The sequence below is a fragment of the Mytilus galloprovincialis genome, chromosome 14 (assembly GCF_965363235.1).
Source record: "Mytilus galloprovincialis chromosome 14, xbMytGall1.hap1.1, whole genome shotgun sequence".
NCBI classification, from domain to species: domain Eukaryota; kingdom Metazoa; phylum Mollusca; class Bivalvia; order Mytilida; family Mytilidae; genus Mytilus; species Mytilus galloprovincialis.
This window is the reverse complement of record NC_134851.1, coordinates 67,401,453-67,411,666: the sequence shown is the minus strand read 5'-3', so window position 1 is coordinate 67,411,666 and position 10,214 is coordinate 67,401,453. Positions and strand designations below refer to the sequence as shown.

The 10,214-nt window shown below is 32.9% G+C and overlaps 1 long non-coding RNA gene across 1 annotated transcript in view; it reads right to left on the bottom strand.

Moving 5' to 3' along the window:
- Window positions 1-2,800: 2,800 nt before the first annotated feature.
- Window positions 2,801-10,214, bottom strand: part of LOC143058859 (uncharacterized) — a 29,564-nt gene continuing 22,150 nt past the window's right edge. The window contains exons 7-8 of the long non-coding RNA XR_012973257.1: window positions 7,995-8,138; window positions 2,801-6,216 (exon numbers count right to left, since the gene is read on the bottom strand). This is a non-coding gene — a long non-coding RNA (uncharacterized LOC143058859). The remainder of the gene's footprint in view (window positions 6,217-7,994; window positions 8,139-10,214) is intronic.

Genomic DNA, 10,214 nt, shown 5'->3' with positions numbered 1-10,214 from the left:
GTTTGCTTTTATATGTTCATTCATTGCTTTATCGATAAATGTTTGAATATCAGTAGTCGTTTGCTCAATGTTGTCAAGAAAAAGTTGAGCTTTTGCTCTAGCTTCAGTATGACTTTTTTACATGATTTTTCATCACGGCCGCAATGGTCGTTAAGTCTTGTATTTGCATGTGCCATATCTGTAAGTGGCTTGCATGATAATGTTCCCAAATTTTCAACCCCAAACAGAGCACAGTATATGCAGTAAGCTCCGTAAGAACACTAGCTCGATCATCATTGTGATTTAACCATTTCAGCTGAAACAGTCTGTTCTTTCATGTATATTTTTTATGGGAAAGTTATAGTTTATTCCAGGTTGGAAATGCTTTCTTATCAAATTAGATTTCTCTTCGTATGTTAATATAATTTACGCGTTGATTGTTTTACAAAAAAAGTAAAATCACAAAAATACTGAACTCCAAAGAAAATAAAATCGGAAAATCCCTAATCACATGGCAAAATCAAATAACAAAACACATAAAAAACGAATGGACAAAAAACAATGTCGTTTGTACTAATATGTAAGTCGGGAGTTGTTTCTTTAAAAACGAATGGACAAAAAACAATGTCGTTTGTACTTATATGTAAGTCGGGAGTTGTTTCTTTAATCTGATCTCTTTTATTCGCATCAATGTCCATTAAAAGTCGTTGGTACTTCTAGGAGGTTGATTTGTGGCGTTTCCTGAAGGAAAGAAGGTATAAGTTACTAAAAAATTGGAATGAACGGAACTTTTAGACAGACAGATGATAGAACGGGGGAATTCAATATAGAATATTTATGTGACTTAAAAACTTTTAAATTATATTTTTACTCACAGTAAAAAACATTGTTGGTCAAGAAAAGCTATTTATACAAACATCTTAAATTGAGGACTGTCTCTTCAGTTTTACACATTAACATCAAAGAAATCGACCAATTAATTAGCGGTTGTTGATTTCATGTTCATTGTGTAAACATACATGTCAAGGTAAGTTTTATTTTCAAAATGTATCAATTGCGCCAATATTCGGAACTCATTTGCGCCAATTTACCTGTACATATATCTATCATAAATATTAATGATTACTATATATGTATTCTTATTTTTGCCCCAAAAGGTATCACATGTTACGAGATATTTCACCATAAAGACGAGTTTCTGAAGAGAATGACTTAAGCAGCATTAGACAGTCAATGTACAGAGAGAGAATAAAACTTATTGCATTGCTTAACAAAGATATGCCAATATAGAAAATAGAAGTTTTTGCTCTTTATGTTTTATGGGCTTTATTATTAATATGAACTATTATTAACTATTTTATGGATTTCATCCTTCAATGTTTGTGTTTTTTTACAATAAAAAGAAGTTAAAAGCTACTACATACATTAAATTGGGAAGTACCCATGCAGCAGCAGTAATAAAAACATATGTTTCAGAAAAGGAAACATGTGCCGTGTAACACTGCCGGTTCCAAGTCCGAATAAAGGAGTAAGGAAGTAATTTTCTTTTAACTGGCGCAATCGTATGTTTTAGTTTTGGCGCAAATGAAACCATATAATTTTAAAACATGTGGCGCAAACGTAGCATTTGAGAAAAAAAGTTGTGGCGCAAAAGGAAGCATTTTTGGCGCAAACGGATCTCTCCCAGGTAAGTAATGACACCTTTATGACTGGTGATTACGATAGACAAATTGATTTAATGAAATAATTATTTTTTCAAAATGTTCAAGGTGCACCATTTTTTGGTACATGGTGCAGCATTTTTGAAAACCCAGGGATGGTCACCGGCACCGGGTGACCACCCCCTGGATCCGCCTCTGTCCTTTATCATATCCATTTGCTTTTGACGTGGTAACCTTTACTCTGCAATCAGTTTGTGTAAGATTTTGGTTTGTAAAAAAAAGACATATCCAAACAGACGGCCAGCATTTGAGATCATTAATTGACAGTTCATATAATAAACCCGACCAAAAAGTAAAAAAAAACCAAACAACCGAAGGTCAACAATGGATTTTAAAGATAGCGAGAAAATTTGCAAATTTAACTGTTGCGAGTGGAAGAATAACGAGGCCCCTCATTGGGGTGTCTAAGTAATCACATACTCACAATATTTTTTGGCAATATAATCACATAATCATTAATTATATTTTTAAATAAGGAAACAAATAATCTAAGAGAATCAAATAATCATGATATATTTGGTCTGGTCATCAAATAGTCAGTATACAAACGGTCAAATAATCCCATGAGGAGATTCAACAACGTATCACACTCGACACAGTGCTATATACAATGTATAACCTGCCGTCTGCAAGTAAAAATATAGATAACATTGTCTGGTAATGTGTTTATAGTACTTAAATTTTTACTCGTGGTAGTACCAGAAGTACCTTTGATATGTTCTTCTTTCGTATGTTTTCGTCGGGAATTAGTTGTGTTCTAACGTTAAAATTGAGAAAGGAAATGGCGAATGTGTCAAAGCGACAACAACCCGACCATAGAGCAGACAACAAAGTTATTCTTTGACACATGGTTAATTGAGCAACTAAGTAACATGAGTAATGTGATGCAGGTGAAACGATGTACGATAATATAACATTTCAGTCATTTATCATTAACAGTTATATTTCAAAAAGCATTTGTTCCCTTCCACCTGAACACAATATAATCACTTTTAACAGAAGACAGCTCTGTATGAACAGGAGAAGACAACTGTATATGAACAGGAGAAGATAAATCTGTATGAACTGAAATGCAATGGAAATAAAAATGAAGATAAAAAGATGTTTTTAAAAATATAATTCAAATAAACCAGTATTATCAGATCAATGAAACTATAAGGATTTTGTCCAGATTACACAGGTAAAACTTTGTACATATTAGATAGTTAAACTTTGTCCAGATTAACCAGGTAGAACTTTGTCCAGAATAGACAGGTAGCATTACAGTACTCTGATTGATGTTGAGGGTTTCATTTTGTTTTTTCCATTTCAGCGAAGAGATTGAATATATCGGTATATAAACGTTGACGAGGTAAACACATTACTTTGTTTGGATCTTCTGGAGGAGTGTATAATAAAATTTCAACCACACCAGATTCATCAGCAAATGACGTTGCATTTCCAATGCTTAACTCTTCTAATAATTTTAAAATGGTTATATATTGCTTTTCAAAAACAGCAAGGCATTGCCTACGATTTAACGAATCACACTGACATTGACCAGCTTTATTCTGCACCAACATGTTTGCTATATCGACGTGCCCTCTTCCAAGAGCTGTTATTATTAATGGGAACTCCCCATAAACACAATGAGAGAAATCAATGTTGTTTTCTAATAAAAGATTTACTGTTCGTAAATGTCCATTTTCACAAGCAGCGCACATGGCGGATTTTCCGTACCTATTATGGAAAGAAATATTTGAATTGTTTGATAATAAGATATTCACTATTTTAGCATGTCCCTCTTTACATGCAATATACAATGGTGATCGCCCAAATCGGTCACTCTGATAGATGTTTATGTTTGTTTTCATTAGAATTTGGACTATATCTGCATGTCCTTTTTCACAAGCCACGAAAAAGGGCGACTTTTTGTTTTTCCCACATTGAGAAATTTCGGCATTGTGCTTTAGTAACAGTTTAACAATATCAGTATGACCGTTCTCACAGGCTACAAATAGAGGGGACTTTCCAAATGTGTCACATCGTGAAACATCAGCATTTTCTACCAATAAAAGATTAACTATATTTGTGTGTCCTTTCACACACGCAGCGTATAAAGATGATACTCCATAACTGTTACATTGGTTCACGTCAAAGTTGTATTCAAGTAAGACTCGCACTGTTCTAAAATGTCCAATGTAACATGCCATTTGTAATAATAGTTTCGCATACTTGCTGTAATAGCCACTTTCAACTTTGAAAGATAACTTGTTTTCTTCTTCTATATAACCGGCAATACATAAATTTGAATATCCATATAATTTGGCATGCACGTTATATTCAGATACCATTTTCTCTATATCATCGTATACCATTTCTCTGGGAATAAGCTTTGAACGTGCTGCGCGTTCATCTAAAGGACATTGAGAACTATAACCACTGAACCTTAATAGCAATCGAACTATGCCTGAATGTCCTTTCTGACAAGCAATGAGTAACGGTAGTCTTCGATTTAATTCATATTGAAGTTCATCAGTGTAATTTTCTAATAAAACTTTCACTATTTCAGTATGCCCTCTTATGCAAGCCTCTACCAAAAGTATATTTCCATCAATATCAATAGTTTGTTTATAATTCTTTATCAAAAGTTTCAGTATCTTTGCATATCCGTTCTTGCAAACCTTCGCAAACAATAACCTGTCACATAGAATTGAAGTGTCAGCATCATTATCAAGTAATATTTCCACTATGTCAAAATGTCCTTTATAACATGCCATATATATTGGAGATTTTCCATGCACGCAAAACTTAGGGAAATCAATGCCTTGAGACATGTAGAATAAATTATCTAGGTCTGTATATCCAACTTCATTAGAATGGTGAACACGGGACTCCTCGTCTCTTTGAATACACTGAACAAGATCTGCTATACCATCGAGTAAAAGTTTTACTACAGTCGTGTGACCTTCTATACAAGACACGAGCAGTAGTGGTAGGCCAACTGTCCAATCCAGTGCGATAATACTTGTACATGCACACCGTATAGCAGTATTTTCATTTAATAAAAGTTTAACAATGTTGACATTCCCTGCGCGACATGCTGTATATAAAGTGTAGATACTTGTGTCTATATATTCCTCATCAAATTCTATATCTATTAGGAATTTCAATATGTCTGGGAAACCCTCTTCTGATGCTTCTATCATCGGATTTGTAAAATTCCGAAAATATTTATATTTTATTAGACTTGTTTTTGCTACCTCAAAACCGTTTCTATTCATATCTTTTAACAAACCCATTGCTTCTTCGTTTTGCCTCAAATATTCTAATAACTTATTCCTGAATGATTTATATTTCAAAAGTTTATTATGAAATGTACTGTCCAAATTTCTATTCTTCAAATCATCATACAGCCTGCTAAAATATTCTCCCTCCATTTCTTCATCGAGTAAAATGAAACTGTCTGTATTCTTTGATTTGCAACATGTAAACAGGAAATTATCACGTACAAATGAGCTAGGAGCATATTTCAAGAAACAAGTTGTCAAATGCTCACCACAAATTACGGATATTAAAGTGTATACTTTATCATGAATAATTCTATAGCTTGTACCTCTTTTTTTCAAATATGTACCCTCCAAGATTGTAAACCCCTCGATTAAAAACTTCCTTGACGATTCAATAGTTAGGTCTATACTCAATTCATTTATTATTTCATAGATTTTAGATTTATTTTCTTCAGGCATAGATTTGGAATGTACCCATTTTTCGTTGAATCCTTCCCTGAACAATACACATAGAACCAATGCGCAGAACTGGAATCTATTTTGCAAATGTATATTATTTACATCACTTTTGATAATTGCGATCGGAGAAGAAAATAGATTAACAAGTTCCTCAGACGTCTTGTTTTTAGAAAGACAACATAGAAGAGGAAAAAAATCAAAATTTTCCAATATACTTTCGACGTAATGGATCATTTCTTCCGAGAGATACTTCTGTATCATTTGCAATCTTTCACACGGCAAGAGACACATATTAGACGAGATCAAGTTACATTCATTTCTTGTGAACAGGTCGATGTTTCGAAATTGTTTATTCTTTGCGATAATAAGTCTGCATGAAATTAATAATTTTGTTCCTTGAAATACATCTTTGCCTAGGGAGTTTCTATGACTTCGCAAAAATATTTTTTCTAAGTTTGAGTTGTAAGATTTCCACAGCTCAATTATCTGTATGTTGATAGACTCTTTACCACATATATCGTCAACAACAAATACCTGTTTCTTTTTGGGATCATAATAGTGTATTATGTCTGATGGTCCGGTAACAAACGGTATTATATCATATCCTTCCTTATCAAGCAGATGTAATGCAATATGGTGAACAATAAAAGATTTTCCTGTCCCTGAGCTACCAGTTACAACAAGACAATTATTTGAATGTAGAGATGATAGCGTATATCTAGCTGCCCTGGTATCTACAAATAATGCATCGTCTTTCTTCCACTCCTCGAGGTATTGGTCATGTTGAGCTACACAAATTGTGAAAAATAATCAATGTATTAGCCCTATATGTTGAGTAGTCGTAAACAAACATATGATACTCACACATCAGGTGATATACATGTAGGTAAACATTTATAAAACTGTTATCTTTAACATTTAAATGTCCGTACCATGCATTGCAATTGGCTAGTTACACTACACAAAAACTCAATTAACAATCTACTTCCGACTCAATAATATACTAACATCAATAATTGTTTTCTCCTGGATCTAGATAATATAACTAAAATACAGCAAGGGGATGGTTACGAAAAATGTTGGTTTTCCCTTGGTCTGATTGATGATGTTGGTGTATGTCAAGTTTTTGAAATTATTCACGTCTGTATTGAAGTTATAGTTTTAATGAACATGATGAACGTCATCTATAAAATATGTAGATGATTATTAAGTCAGATTTTTAAAATGAATAACATATAAAGCTTTACCTTATTCTTTCATAGCAACAAATATAGGTTGATGCCCGTAAACTTATGTTTAAAAACACCCAAAAAAAACCGTTGCGAATTTCGAAAAGAAAAGGGTATTTTTTTTTCTTCAAAAAAGTGACAAAAACAAACGATAACAATCAACGGACAAGTGAAAAATAGTAAACATTTTACTGACTTTTCTGTATAAAACGAGATAACATATCTTAATTTTTACGAGGATTCTGTTTGTAAAGCACGTAAAATAAGACACGATTCATGTAAATATATTGATACTTTCAAAACTCTTTCGATAAGGTACTTAATTATGATGTTAATGACTAATTGAATTGAATTTTGTTTTAGCAGTTCTTCTAATGTTGAAGTTATCAATAAATTGAACCAAGGTGAACTAAAGGTGAATATCTGGTAGGGGTAAACAAATATTGACCTCCTTAGAGGATTTACCGATGAAATAAAATAGAATTAGTGGAAACAATATTTTATATATATAATTATAGAAAGTTTAAATGTCCGCTAGGAAAAATATTAAAATTTTAACTTTCTTTTCAATCCAAACTATTGTATTATAAAATATTTGGTTATGAATTGATTTATTGATTGATCTTTTACGCCAATTTCAGCACTTCTGTGCTTTTTCGTGAAGGAAAGTTGATATTTGTGGCAGAAGTCGCAATGACCAGAGATATGAATACTGATGATGTCCTAATCAATTTAGATTGATGCCAATCGCACCTGTCACATGCGGGATTTGAACTTACAACTTATTCAGTGATCCATGAAATGAGGCAAGGTCAATGAAGACTGTCTAACAGACATATGGACCATGCAAGACACATTTGTTTAACTTTTTTTCTTAAGCAGTCACTGAATCTGGAAAACGAGGTCAAGGACACTGGACATATAACATACGGCAAATTCATGCAATAGAGCACCTATGTATATACTTTTTTTTAAATCAGAAAAAAATACTGATTCAAAACTGAAAGTCCCTAATCAATTGGCAAAACAAATAGCCCAAAGACATCGAACAAATTATTTATCATCAAAAGTTTCTACCTTTTAAACTACAATTTAAAACACACAAACAAATTTACCAATCGCAATAAACCATGAAAATCAGTTCGAGGTTAAATGAGACTTCTAAAAGTATCCGATAACTGACCTTATCATGTAACTTTAACCTTCATCATTTGTGACTGAAATTATGTTATTACGAAGAGTTTACACCACCGCCGTTTTTGTCTTCGCCAGAGTGTAATTACTATGTCTTTCTTTTGACACTTTTGTCTAAGGCAAGACAATAACAACTAATATACCTCTTATATTCTCAGGAATACATTCTTTTTGTTCTGTTAGAAAAGAAACCTTTCTATCACCAATCTCCAAGAATTGAGCCTGCATTACTAATGAGAATGTCTGAACATCACGAGGAAATTTTAGGCATTGTTCCATTTTTTTTTCTGTAAAAAAAATTCAAGTGGTGCTAAAACGTTTATGTTAGGACATCGTCAACACTATTATGATTTATAATATAATTAAAAATTGCAGCGAGGAATTTAATAGATATAGGAAGATGTGATATGAGTGCCAATGAGATAACTCCCTATTCAAGTAACAATTTATTAAAGTAAACCATTATAGGTCAAGGTAGGACCCTCTATACGGAGCTAATACTGGTTAATATACAATGATTTCGGACTATCATTTCAGCTATAACTTTTAAATTTCCTCTACAAAAAACTTCTTGTAAATATTGTTACAAACATTATCGCTGAACTTTTTATCAAAAGTTTGACTGTCCCCCTTTTGATTTTTTCTTCTTCTCTGAGGCCCTTTATATTACATGGATGTGTTCAATATGCAAAAACTGCTCAAACATTAGAAGACGGAAGCTTGAAATCGACGCTACATCAGTTTTACAGTCACCATGGTGAATGATTTATATATATAGAAGTATAGCCATTTGTTTTATAATTTTACCGATTTTATCATATACCCGATGGTGATATTTTGACTGGGTGTAAATTAACACGAGGAATATCAAATGTCGACGCATCCGGTTTCGCTCCTTTTGCATGTTTTGATGTTCATGCGATTCCTTTCGCTTTTGTTTCCTTGAATCGCTTCTTTCTAAACGATTGATTGGATCTGAACATTGCTAAACAAAACGATGAGTGCCACATGTGGAGCAGGTTCTGCTTACCCTTCTGGAGCACATGGGATCACCCCCAGATTTTGGTCGGGTTCGTGTTACTCAGTCTTTTGTTTTATATGTTGTGTTTTGTGTACTGTTATTTGTCTGTTTGTCTTTTTCTTTATCACTGGCGTCAACGTGATGATCGTAACTGCAATTAGGATCATCCCAATATGGCGGACACAAATAAAGGGATATTTTAGAATGCTGATTTCTCCACTTTAACAGCTTATTTTCAGATTTGCTTTATATATAAAAAATCTTTATAAGCATAGCAATTGAATGTGTTTTTCATGAATCATAGAAAAACAACCAGAAGAACGAAAATCGAGATACAAAAAATCACGATGATGATCGTAACTTCGCATATAGATGATCGTAACTTTTACTTGCTTTTATAAAAAGATGATCGTAACTCAAAATTTACGAATGTTTTTTTTCCATTAAATGAACATCCTATTTGTCAGTCACGATTAAAAAATATTATGATTTTGAAACTAAACAAAGAATAAATGAAAACCGCTATTCTAAAAAGAAATGACATGAGGGGAATTAGCAGACTTATATGCAAATGTCCTAAATATTATTTTCTTATGAGTAATTTAGTCAACATTCAAAATGGATTTACGTAGATATGAAGTTGATATAAATATCATTCTCATGATACATTTTAAGAATACAGGTAAAAAATTTCACTGAATAAAGTAAAGGAAGGCATAGAGTTACATTATCTTAATGACTTTCTATCGGATTTAAATTGTTACCTGGTCTTCTATTTTTCTTAATCAAATATGACTATTAAACATTTCATGGTAGACTACAAAGGCGGACGTAGAGGGAGGGCCAAGGTGCTCGCATCACCTTTTGTGGGGGAAATTTGGTTGATTGTATAGGGAATCAATGAAGCATGACTGTAACGGGCCTACTCTTAGGGAACCAGACCCCAATCCCTTTATGAAAAACTGTGAATACGCCACTGGACTACTGTTTCCTATCCTTACAAGGGTTGGCTATTTATGTAAAGAAGGAAAAGTTGAAATAGATGGTAAACACGTTCATATAAGATTTTTCAAGCTACAAATTATTACATTTATACGGTATATGACATGTATTATCAAAGTTAGTCGAAGACGTTGTTTTAAGCCAAACATATCAATAAGAGATCTACCATTTGATTTTTATAAGGGGGATGAAATTTGGAAAAAGGCAGGACAGGAGATTTGAGTAAAAAAAAGGCCGGAAGAACATCCTGGCCAAACAAGAAGACAGGATGACAATTTATGTAAAAAAAATCAGAGATTTCAACATAAAAAATGGGAGGACAAAATTATTCATCCTAGCC